This window comes from Carassius auratus, chromosome 13 (assembly GCF_003368295.1).
Source record: "Carassius auratus strain Wakin chromosome 13, ASM336829v1, whole genome shotgun sequence".
Taxonomy (NCBI): domain Eukaryota; kingdom Metazoa; phylum Chordata; class Actinopteri; order Cypriniformes; family Cyprinidae; genus Carassius; species Carassius auratus.
Genome location: NC_039255.1, coordinates 3247814 through 3260654, shown reverse-complemented (window position 1 = coordinate 3260654; position 12841 = coordinate 3247814). Strand labels below are relative to the sequence as shown.

At 30.6% G+C, this 12841-nt stretch overlaps 1 protein-coding gene across 1 annotated transcript in view; it reads left to right on the top strand.

Moving 5' to 3' along the window:
• Positions 1–1552: 1552 nt before the first annotated feature.
• Positions 1553–12841, top strand: part of LOC113112359 (forkhead box protein N2-like) — a 52511-nt gene continuing 41222 nt past the window's right edge. Inside the window, exons 1-2 of the mRNA XM_026277833.1 lie at positions 1553–1675; positions 7708–8086. The gene's annotated coding sequence lies outside the window, so the exon portion shown is untranslated. The remainder of the gene's footprint in view (positions 1676–7707; positions 8087–12841) is intronic.

Genomic DNA, 12841 nt, shown 5'->3' with positions numbered 1-12841 from the left:
AAAGACAGAAATGGAACTGCAACTGTGTATCTCTCTTGCTGTTTTTAAAACGTATTGTTGTTTTGATACAGTATGTCCTTATCCTTTGATAAAACCTCTTAGCATTTGATTGCAGTTGGTTAGAGGTTTATTTTGGGGCGTAAAGCCAAAAAGTGCTATTATACGATGCTGTATATAACATTTACAATGTTGTTTAGTAAGTATATGATGTAATATTATTTGCATAAGATCATACTGATCTGAAGCACGTGTTTTAAGTGCACACATTGATGATACTGCATCATTCAGAACTGAATAGACAATGCATTTACAATTCTGAATTTGAATTTCATTTGAATTGAGGTAGCAAGCAGAATAGCAATTAAAATTTCCATTTAGAATGCACATTCAACACACAAAAATAATAAAATAATGTAATGTAATAAAAAAGGTATCTTATGTGGATCAAATTGATTGTTTGATACTGAGGCAAATAATAAAATAACATAATAAACAAGATAAGTACAATTATTACTTTGGCATTTTGTATTGTTTCAACACCCCTTAGGTACTGGAGGTTTTTAAATTTTTTATGTTTCAATATATTAAAACAAAAAATTGGTATGTTGCTCTAGCGTCTGACCACTAGAGGTCAGGACAGACCAATATAATACAAAATAGCGGATAGTGACATCAAATAGTGACGCTTAGCAATTAGAAAGTAGTGTCAAAATGCGTTTCTTGAATATGGGACAGAAAATCCAACCAGTACGGAAAAATAAAAAATAAAAAAATAAAATATTAGATAAAAATAAAATAAAATTTTAAATATATTTCAAAATTATTATTTTATTTATAAAATATAACAAATATATATATATATATATATATATATATATATATATATATATATATATATATATATATATATATATATATATATATATATATATATATATATATATATATATACACATACATTTATTTTCCACCAATATATTTCTGGACATTTTTTTTATATATATAACTATGTATATGTCATATTTTATATGTATTTAAATCCAAGAAAATATGCTTACATGTGTCAAATCTGAATAAAAACTAATGGAAATGTACGCCACTGAAATGCACTTTGAAATGTATTTTAGTTTTTAGTACATCAAGGTTGAAACTAAATACATTTTCAATTTCAAAATAATGCACATGTGATCAGCTGAAACCTTCAATCAAATACAGAAAATGTGTAAAATACGAACACAACAGACAATTTTTATGTTCTTTTTTCAATTAAACGATGTGCAATGCCACTTTTTTTTAATTTAACCCTATATCTGCCATTCCTTGTACATCTTCTATTTTATATATAGAAATAAAGCTCTTTAAGATTCAGATTCTAATGTGTACCTGAGAACTGATGTGTTAGTACTGAGCTGTACACACACACACACACACACACAGGGTGCGGCAGCTATCAGTGAACTCCAGCTTGTGCGGCCAGTGACAGGAAGCCGCTTGTGTTTGTGTGTGTGAAGCAGGATGTGGCTCGTCGCTCATATCAACTGCTGAACAAATGCACAGTTCCCTATGGGTGCCGCTAAAGGAACCGAAACTGCTTGTTGTCAAGGCCAGGACTCACTGTGCATTTTTCACGACTATATAATACACCTGCTGATCTTCTGAGATTTGATTGACTGAGGTTGGTGCCAGTCCATCATTTCAACAATAGAACGTTACATTTACACTTTTTCAGACTCTTTTAAAGCGCATTTGAGAATACACTTTTATTTCGGCACGCATCAGACTCTTGAGGTTACTTATCACAGTTTTAGTGACAATAAACCAAGAATGAAACATGTCCAGAGTTGTTAGAGTTTTAACAGAAATAAAATTAGTACCTAGTGGGTTTGTACATTTACAGATACATTGCTACAGAAACATTGTTATTAACAGTGTTAACATTTCTATTTTATTTTATTCATTTACTATTAATAGTATTAATAGAATACAATGTATTCATATTTAGAATTAGATTTTATTAGAAATTTTAAGTTTTAGTAATTGCATATTTTTTTTAATCATTTTTTATATTTCTATTTAGACTGAATTATTGTTCATAATTATAAATATTAGTAGTAGTGTATTTAAGTATTTTAATTTGGTTTTAGATCTAGCCATTTATTTTGTTAATTTATATGTTTTATTCATTTATTTTATTAGTTGCCTGTTTATTAACTTACTCGTTTTTTAAGCTTTGATTTTATTTCATTCAGTAATTAACTGACATTATTCCTAATATTACACTACTAATGCTCATTTTAATATGTACACATCATCACTTTTGTTTCGCTTTCTTTTTAGTGTTTGTTTTTTCACTATTATTTTTATTCATATTAGATTCAGTGATTTGAACAAACCTCTAATGCTGAGCGTGAAACTCACGTACTGTTTGTGCTTCAGACATGAACGAGTTAAATTCATTCTGCTTACTACATTGACATTCATGCATTTAGCAGATGTTTTTATATTTATTATACAGGCCACTTAAGAAATTGGAACAAAAGCAATTCGTAAAATACAATGGTAGTATTATTAGACAACTAGGAAGCAAGCTAGAAAAGAGGAAAAATGCTGAAATTATATACATTTATAATTTATTCCCAAGATTTAAGTTGAAAATAATATGCAAATAATAAATTAATTAAATAATTAAAAAATGTTTTGTATAATTTTTCCTTCATATAATATGCAAATAACAAAATAATCAAATAATAAATTAATAAGCAGCTTTTCTACAGACAAATGTATCTCTTTTTTCAGACAATACAAAATATACAAAAATGTATAAGTTATTATAATTAAATCACAATAATTGTATATTTTTGGCATTGTAACAGCAACATTTGTGCAGGCAAATGCACCTTACGTTTTATTCAGACAACTTTTATCTGTAAAATATGAATGTAATAAAACAGATAATAAAATAATAAATTATTATAAAAAAATAATATTTATTATCATGTTTTCCCTTGATAATCTGAGACTTTCTTTATTAGTCAGTTAATCAGTACTGTAAATAATTTTGCATATTGTTGGTGCTTTTCATTTTGGCACAGTAAGCCACAACCTAGCAACCACACAGAACACCCTAGCAACAGAATAGCAACATGCTAACAACCTCTCCGAATGCTTAGCAACCTAATAACACTGCCCTAGTTTTGCAACAGTAGCGTTTGTTCAGGCTAATTCTGCTCACATTTTATTCAGACGATGTTTTATTGGAAAATGTTTTAAATGTGTAATCCGCTGTCATTGGTCAAAAGTTATTTATTCTTGGCCTTAATCATCTTTTTTCTCTGGCATGATCTAGGCCACTGCCATGGCAACAGTATCATGTTAAAAATCCCATGCCCTCGTGATGCTCTCAGTCCGGCCGTCCAGATACAGTTATGGGCTTCTGTGTGTTTCTACTCAGCTTAATCTAATGTGTTTAGCCCAAACCTGACTCTCTGGAACCCTAAATACTTGCTCTCTGTCCTTGAAGGGCCTCCACCTTCACTGTCTTACTCTGTGGACGTCTGAGACTTGATCTGAAACACCGTCTGACGCGGTTATTGACCTGTCTGCTCCGAAGGCCATCCCCTTCTTAAAACTACACATATAGAGGGATGCAAAAAATATATATATATTTATTTTAGGGCCGGGACTTTAACGCGTTAACTAAGATTAATTAGTTACAGAAAAAAAATTCCCGCATTTTTAATAACGTATTTTTGCACCGCGGAACGTTTCTCACTGGATTTGTTTCGGCGGATCGATTATACTGAAGCACCAACTAGCGTTCACATTTCTTTTACTGTCTATGGTTCACACATCACCGCACAGCACATCGAGCCTCAAGTATCACCTCAACGCAAAACATATAGCAGCTAGCGTGGACTTTACACTTTATGTTGAACTATGTATTATTTTGTTGGTGCAACAGTTTATGTTGAAGTCTTTATTGTTTTGGCCAAGGTTATTGAGAGTTGGACTTAGTATGTTATGGCCTCTGAAGCAACAGAGAGATGTTTTCTAATAGTCAGTGTTTCCAATGTTCTGAATGTAATTGACAGTATTGTGTTTTACTTAAAAAACTCTTTACAGAAGGTTCCAGCACCTATAAGCTTCCTGAATTTCTGAAATGTACTATTTCTAAATTGTTTCTAAATATGCTATTGCTACACTTCATGGCAAAAATTGCACTGGTCTGCTAGACTTGGTTGAACAAAAATAAACAATATTTTGTTGCTTATGTATTCAGTCATTATTCAATGGTATACTATAAATCCATGTGAAAAAAAATTACTTCTCACTGTTCTCAGGTCAAATATTTATATGCGATTAAAATGGGATTAATTTCGATTAATTAATTACAAAGCCTCTAATTAATTAGATTTTTTTTTTTTATCGAGTCCCGGCCCTAATTTATTTATATATATATATATATATATATATATATATATATATATATATATATATATATATATATATATATATATATATATATATGTATATATATGTATATATATGTATATATATATATATATATATATATATATATATATGTATATATATATATATATATATAACAAAATGTCATGCCAGTGGATTTTATCTTTTTTTTTTTCAGAAAAATAAGTTTCTCAAAATTGTATGTAAAAAAAATAAAATAACATAGTCGATTTAAAGATAAAAAAAGCATTTTCTGCTCACAGAGGCTGCAAATCTTTTAATCAAAAATAAAGTAAAAACAGCAATATTGTGAAATATTATTGCCATTTAGAATTACTGCTTTCTATTTGAATGTTGTAAAATGTAAAATTTATTTCTGTGATGCACAGCTGTATTTCCAGCATATTTACTGCAGTCTTCAGTGTCACATGATTCTTCAGAAATCATTCTAATATGATGATTTACTGCTCAGGAAACATTTCTGATTATTATAAATGTCGAAAACAGTTGTGCTGCTTCATATTTTCGTGGAAAATGTTTTATTTAGGACTCACTGATAAGTAGAAGTTTCAGAAGAGTAGCATTTATTCGAAATAGAAATCGTCACTTGTGTGTCATTGAATGTGATGAAGACTGATGCAAACCTGTGTGACATGCTGCACCCAAACACATTTCTGAACTTCAGTACTGACTGTCTGTTCTGTTATTTTGCTAGAGATGAAATCTGATCCGTTTTGATCAGTATAGCCCTCTTCCCATGTATCTACATCAGTTCCCATAGCAATGAGATCAGCGTCAGCACGACGCAGAGAGACTTTCTTACACCGTCTGAGATGAGCTGTTAGTGAGGAAAAACAGGACATTTTACATCTGCTCACATCTGAATTCATCACACATTATTTTTATATACATATACATAGATATATGGACACACACACACACACACACACACACGTGACCCTGGAGCACAAAAACAGTCTGAAGTCTCTGGGGTATATTTGTAGCATTAGCCAAAAAAACAGTGTATGGGTCAAAATTATAATTATTTTTCTTTTATGCCATTTTATTTATTTTATTTTTTTTACATTTTATTAGTAATATGCATTGCTAAGAATTCATTTGGACAACTTTAAAGATGATTTGTGTCAATATTTACATTCTTTTGCACCCTCAGATTCCAGATTTTCAAATAGTTGTATCTTGGCCAAATATTGTCTGATCCTAATAAACCATAAATCAGTGGAAAGATGATTTATTCAGCTTTTAGATGATCTTAAACTTAAAAATTGAAAAATTGACACTTAATACTGGTTTTGTGATCCAGGTTCACATACACACACACACACACACACATGTTTGTTTTTGTATAAAGTGTGTTCATCCCATAGGTGTAATGGTTTTTATACTGTAGAAACTGTATATTTTATCGCCCTTCACCAACCCTACACCTAACCCTCACAGGAAACTTTGTGCTTTTTTACTTTCTCAAAAAAAAAAAAATCTCATTGTGTATTATTTATAAGTGTTTTGAAAAATGGGGACATGGGTTATGTCCTCATAAGTCACCCTCTCCTTGTAATACCTGTGTCATACCCATGTCATTATACAGAGTTGTGTCCTGATATGTCACAAAAACACACCCACATATATATAAATAAATTATACTATTTTCCCTTCATAATCTGAGACTTTGTTATTTGTCATTTGGCCAATAAAGGTAATGGTAATTTGATAAATATATTTTTATCAATAAATATATAGCTTTATCTTTGGTTTAATTTTACGGGCATTATTGTTGCTTTTGCGCAGCTCTGGTTCTGTGCTGATCATCAGATCTAGCGCTTCACTTAAAATGGGCTTTATTGATACACACTCATTCAGCACAAATAACCAGCGCATTATACACACAAGTACGTACTGTACAACATTTCACAGTTTACCTTCACACCTCTCCGTCACACACTGCGAGTGTGTCATACTGCGGCCCACACACATGCAAACACTCAGGCCAGGTGCATGCTGGGAGTCAGAGCCGGTTACTGGAGGACTAAAGTTCTGCTTCTGTTTTTGAGGGAAAGGACAAATAAGGAAGTCTCAGATTATGAAAAGGACAAAATTACTGTATTTTCAAGATATTGTATGTGAGAGTAAATTAAATAAACAAAAGAGCATCACATAACTGATAAAATAATAAACATGGGTAACACTTTACAATTAGGTTTAATGTGTTTGAGTAATCAGTGTTAAGTTCAATATTTACTAATACATTATTAAAATCAAAAGTTATATCTGTTAATATTAGTTAAAGCATTGTGAACTAACATGTACATTACTATTTGTATTAACTTACATTAACAAGGATTAATAAATGCAAAAGAGATATTGTTCATTGTTAGTTCATGTTAATTAATGCATCAACTAATGTTTACAAATGAGACCTTACAATTTTATATCTAAAAATATTTTTTCTAAATATGTTAAAAAAAAAAAAAAAAAAAAAAAAAAATATATATATATATATATATATATATATATATATATATATATATATATATATATATATAATTTTTTTAATTAGTTACCTTTTAAATATATATATTTTAGAGAAATAATGTTTATAAAAATGTATGCATTTATTTATTTTTACCATCATTTGTATTTAAAGGTCGAAATATCACACACACACACACACACACATAGATAATATATTATAGTAATAGCAATATTTATAATGGTAACAAAATATATGTACACCTTTTAGTACGTCATAATTTTTATGAGACTATATTTTTGGCCTTTATAATTATTATTCTTCATGAGGGAATATATACAAGCATAATTATTTCAACACATCAATAAAATTATTCAATAAATTACTAATCAATAAATGAATTAAAATGATTATAATAATGAAAAATAATATATATATTTTAGACTTTGTTATTTTTAATTTACCCAGACCTGTTGACCAACTCATGAAAGAAATTGAATTTTTAAAGACATTGTAGATCTCCATAAAATATTTCTGTACCCACACACACACACACACACACATACACACACAAAATAATAATAATTAATTATTAAACCATCATGGAAATTTGGAGTGTCAATTTCCTGATAAAAGAGGTGTATTTAAGTCATTGTCTGCATGAATTGCATTTTTAATGTTTTCTTCTACATAAATGAATACGTCTGAACACAACGAGCATCACATAATGCCTCGTTTACCTCCAGTTCCAGCGAATCAACAAGCACGTCTGTTAGGTGCTTAAAGACAGAAAAGAGGACTAATGCACCAAACATCCCGCCACCCGGGCCTGTCCCGTCACAGACACCACCCAGGAGAAAGGGCAGATGGCTCATTACCATAAATATGACAGTGAAAGCGAGTGCGGCCCGCCACAAGGACACTACACCCCCTAAAACACATGTAGAAGGAGCGGTTGCTAGGAGCACGAGCCCCCTCCGTCCAGCAGGAGTGTTAGCGGGCCCTCGCTGCTCTTCTCGGGGACAGATGGCCGATGGGCCCCAAGGCTGGGTGTGGTCAGACACACTTTCACCGGAGTAAGATGTTACTGCTCACAGATCACACTTTCAGAACTTCTGAAGAGAAGTGTCTCGGAGTATTTATCTGCTTTGTCTCAGAAATAAAAATGCTGGCATTACAGTAAGAACCAAGAACACTATATACCCAAATAATATATATATATTGTTTGCAATATAATTATTGCTACTATTCTTGAGACTTGTAACGAGTTACAACTTAAAATTTTAAAATTTACATTTAAATTAAAAATGTTAATTAAAATGTTCCTAGAGAAGTAATAATGTGTATATACATAATACATAATATTCATTTATTTTGCATATTACATAATTTACATATTATTATTTTTTTATTTAAAAAAATGTATGTGTGTGTGTGTGTGTGTGAATAAAAATGGTGGCATACAGAACATATAGAATACAGAACCCTGATACATAATTTTATACTATTTCCAGACTTTTAATGAGTTACAACTTCAAATCAAATTAGATTTGTTTAGAGGAATAATATTTATAATGATAAAAATTTGTCAAATATACTTGTATATTTTTATGTAACTATGTTATATACGTTGGCATATAAAATACAGAACACTATAAACCCTAATAAACTGGCTTAAATTAAAAAGTTAGATATTTTTTTAATTAACAAACTCAAATATTAGTAAATTTTACATTTTCATTCTGTTTGCACACAAACATATTAATTGAAATATTACATACTGAAATTTAAATTTTAATTAAAATATTGACCAACTAAATGTATTAATTTAATCACTATTAAAATAATCTGCTTGGAAACGTTTTTTATTATATTATAAATGTCTTGTTCAGATAATCTGATTACAGTTAAAAATTTAAAGAAGCAACTAAAAAGTCTGAGATGTTTTTTTAACAGTATAGTAAACAGGATTTAGATTTGCTTTTCATATTCTTAGAATGAATTTGAATTTAAATTCAGAGTTTTTAGCTCTTAAATGTATCAACACAGAATTTTATTTATGGCTTGAGAAAGGCTTGTTTCAAAGTTTTGAAAATAGTTTAATAGTTTAATAACCCTGACAGGTAGATTTTACATAACTGTATATATTTTGACTTATATTATAGTTTATATATTCCATCATATAATAAATTCACTTTTGTGGCCCAGGGTGGAATAACACAATTTCTCAGAATGTTGTGCCTGTTAATCAATTAATCTAATTGCGATTTTACTGTAAAGAGACCTCATTTGTGATTCATATTTCTTATATAAGCTTATAGAAAGCACAAATATGAAATCTTTTAATAGTTTCATAATAAAGGCATTTTTTTTTTGCCCTATCAAATGGGAAAATAGTTCAAATGTGCGTGCATTCAGATTTTACTATGTTGGTAGAAAATATTTGAATGATATTGGCAGGATGTGAGTTTTCCAGAGCAGAGGGATCATGATAACAGACTGGCCATTACTGGGTCACTTCTTGACCTCCTCAGACTGTCCCAGAGCATTTAGGAGAGACACATATGCTGATCAAAACCCTCGAGACGGTGAATGACTCGAGTGTGAATCAGACATATGGGAGTCTGTCATGTGGGCTGAAGCCTCTGATACTGTAAGAACCACCAGATGACTGAATGCTAATGCTTTACATTTGTCCTGCATCATAACTACATTCTCAACTAGGCTACTTAAACTAGCAAAATTCAGAAATAAAGAACTAGCTCCCTTTCAATTCGTTAGTGGGAATTTGAATCGGCTACAACATAAAGAATAAAGACTTCAAACCATTGCAATAATTCTTATTTGTAAATGTTGGAATATTACCATACAAAAATTATATTGTTCTGAATATGGTTAAACTTTGCAACATGCATCTGAAGACACTGAAGTTTTCAGTTTTATTGGATGCTGTTAAATTCACTATACTTATTTGAAAAATACTATAACAAGCTGGTATTTTGAGGCTTAGATATGCAATAATGCATTCTGGGAAATGTAGTATTCTTCCATCAGTGTTATTTCAGTCATTTTAATGTAATATTTATACTATTTAGCATTTTATATTTTTGAATTAGCTTTAATTTTCAAATTTTCAGTTTTCATTTTATTTTTTTATTTATTTTCTTATTCATCTTTCAGTTAGTTGCCAAGGCAAAATTTCACATTTCCAAAAAAAAAGAATAACGTTAGTAAAGTTTTCATCTTAAATATGGTTTTTTTTATATATTTATTTTATTCATTTGATTAAATAATTGAGTTCAGAGCGTAAATCATTATAATCATTTCGGGAGCTCGGAGCGGGTTCGCGAATAATTTTAATCAGTTTGGGGATCGCGAATCATTTGAGTCAGTTCGGGAGTTCGGAGTGTGAATCATTTTAATCAGTTCGGGAGTTCGGAGCAGGATCGCGAATCATTTGAGTCCGTTTGGGGATCGCGAATCATTTGAATCAGTTCGGGACTTCGGAGCTTGAATCATTTTAATCAGTTCGGGAGTTGGGAGCGGGATCGCGAATCATTTGAGCCCGTTTGGGGATCGCGAATCATTTGAATCAGTTCGGGAGTTCGGAGCATGAATCATTAGAGTCAGTTAGGGAGTTCGGAGCGTGAATCATTTTAATCAGTTCGGGAGTTCGGAGCGGGACCGCGAATCATTTGAGTCCGTTTGGGGATCGCAAATCATTTGAATCAGTTCGGGAGTTCGGAGCATGAATCATTAGAGTCAGTTAGGGAGTTGGAGCGTGAATCATTTTAATCAGTTCGGGAGTTCGGAGCGGGACCGTGAATCATTTGAGTCCGTTTGGGGATCGCAAATCATTTGAATCAGTTCGGGAGTTCGGAGCATGAATCATTTGAGTCAGTTCGGGAGTTCGGAGCGTGAATCATTATAATCAGTTCGGGAGCTCGGAGCGGGTTCGCGAATCATTTGAGTCAGTTTGGGGATCACGAATCATATGAGTCAGTTCGTGAGTTCGGAGCGTGAATCAGTTGAGTCAGTTCGGGAGTTCGGAGCGGCTTCGCGGATCATTGAATCAGTTCGAGAGTTCGGAGAATCATTTGAGTCAGTTCGGCAGTTCGGAGCGGGATCGCGAATCATTTGAATTTGAATCAGTTCGGGAGTTCAAAGCGGCTGTATGAGAAAAACATATACATATTAAAAATTTGTTGTGTTATGTTGTCCATTGTTGATAGTTTTCATACTTAATCTGTGAATGATACATTTTTAAGAGCTCAACACAACAGCTTTTATGATGCAGAAGCCACTTTAGTTTTTGATTCTGAATATATTATTATATTTATTTCAGAAATCCTTGTGATATACAATATTCAGTTTGTGCTCTGTCTGACTTAATCAATATAGTGTTAATTATTTTCTGTTTTACTTTGTGTTTGTATAGACCATAACATAAAAGTGCATTAATCGGAATATTAAAGAAAGTTCTTTAAAAAAGTAACTAAAAAGATACTTTTAACAGTAATGCATTACTTTTTGGTGTAAGTAATCAACAACGTAACTGAGTTACTTTTTGAATTAAGTAAAGAGTAACTGTAACTAGTACTATTTCTTAACTAACACAACACTGATGTTATCACATATGAATGTTTGAGTGTGAGTATGTGAGGTTTACCTTGCACAACAAAATTTCAAAGTATAGTTATGTTTATCACAGACCAGAATATGAGATGGTCCCCTCAAAAAACTAATAATCATTATAACAACATCACAATGAGTTTATCATGATATTGCAGCTGGACTCACTATGAGTTCCTGTGTTTTTCATTTCTAGGCTCTTTACATCATGTAGTTTTTGTGTAAAGACACACACAGTACATTATCAGCATTAAACAGCCTGTGCAAAGCTTTTTAAATGCAGTCTATAGTATTAGAATAATGGTTGGAAATAGCTAAAAGGGAAAAAAAATATAATGCATATTTTTTCTGTACAAATTCTTCGTTGAAACTTTTGAAAACAATAAATAAAGAGAAGAAAAATTAGGGAATAATCCATAAGTTCTTAACTGTTTTGTACTTAATTGAATGTGTTTAAATACTTTATTTTTGTTTATTATTTTAAATTTTTTTAACAGAAAAAGGAAATATTCAAAGTATAATTGAAATATGTATTTGATATAAATAAAAAAGTAAAATTGTATTTCAAAACCAAATGACCTGAGCTGTGCTACGATATATATATATATATATAATGATATATCCATTTTGTAACCACATTCTTTTAACATTTGTCAACAACCATTTTTAAGTCTTCTTTTACTTTTCCAACAAAATTTAAACATTAGTTTAAGTTTTAGTATTTTGTCATGCTTTTGACATTATTATTATTATTATTATTATTATTATTATTATTATTATTATTATTATTATTATTATTATTATTTAATAATAATAATAATCTATTTGGCTTTAATTTATTTATATTTCAGTTTTAGTTTTAGTACTTTTATTTTAACCTAAACTTATTTTATTTCATTTCTTTGCCAATGCATTTTTTTTTTATTTTAAGAGTTTAATGAAATAGTTCTTTGTTTGTTTGTTTTGTTAAATATAATAGTTATAGTTAATAATAAAAGCACTGCACCCTGGTCTATCAAAGATTTTTTTGTTTTGTTTTATTATGATTGTTGTTGTTTCTTTTGTACAATATTTTTTAGATTTCAGAAAATGGGGTTCATCAATATAAAGCTTGCCACCACGATGCCAGGATGTTGATAGTGGCATGCTAACCAGTTGCTAAGGTGTTCTGAGTGGTTGCCATGCAGTTGCTGGAGTGTTCATTATAGTTGCTAGGGTCTTGCATGCATGCAATACTTAGAGTTAGAC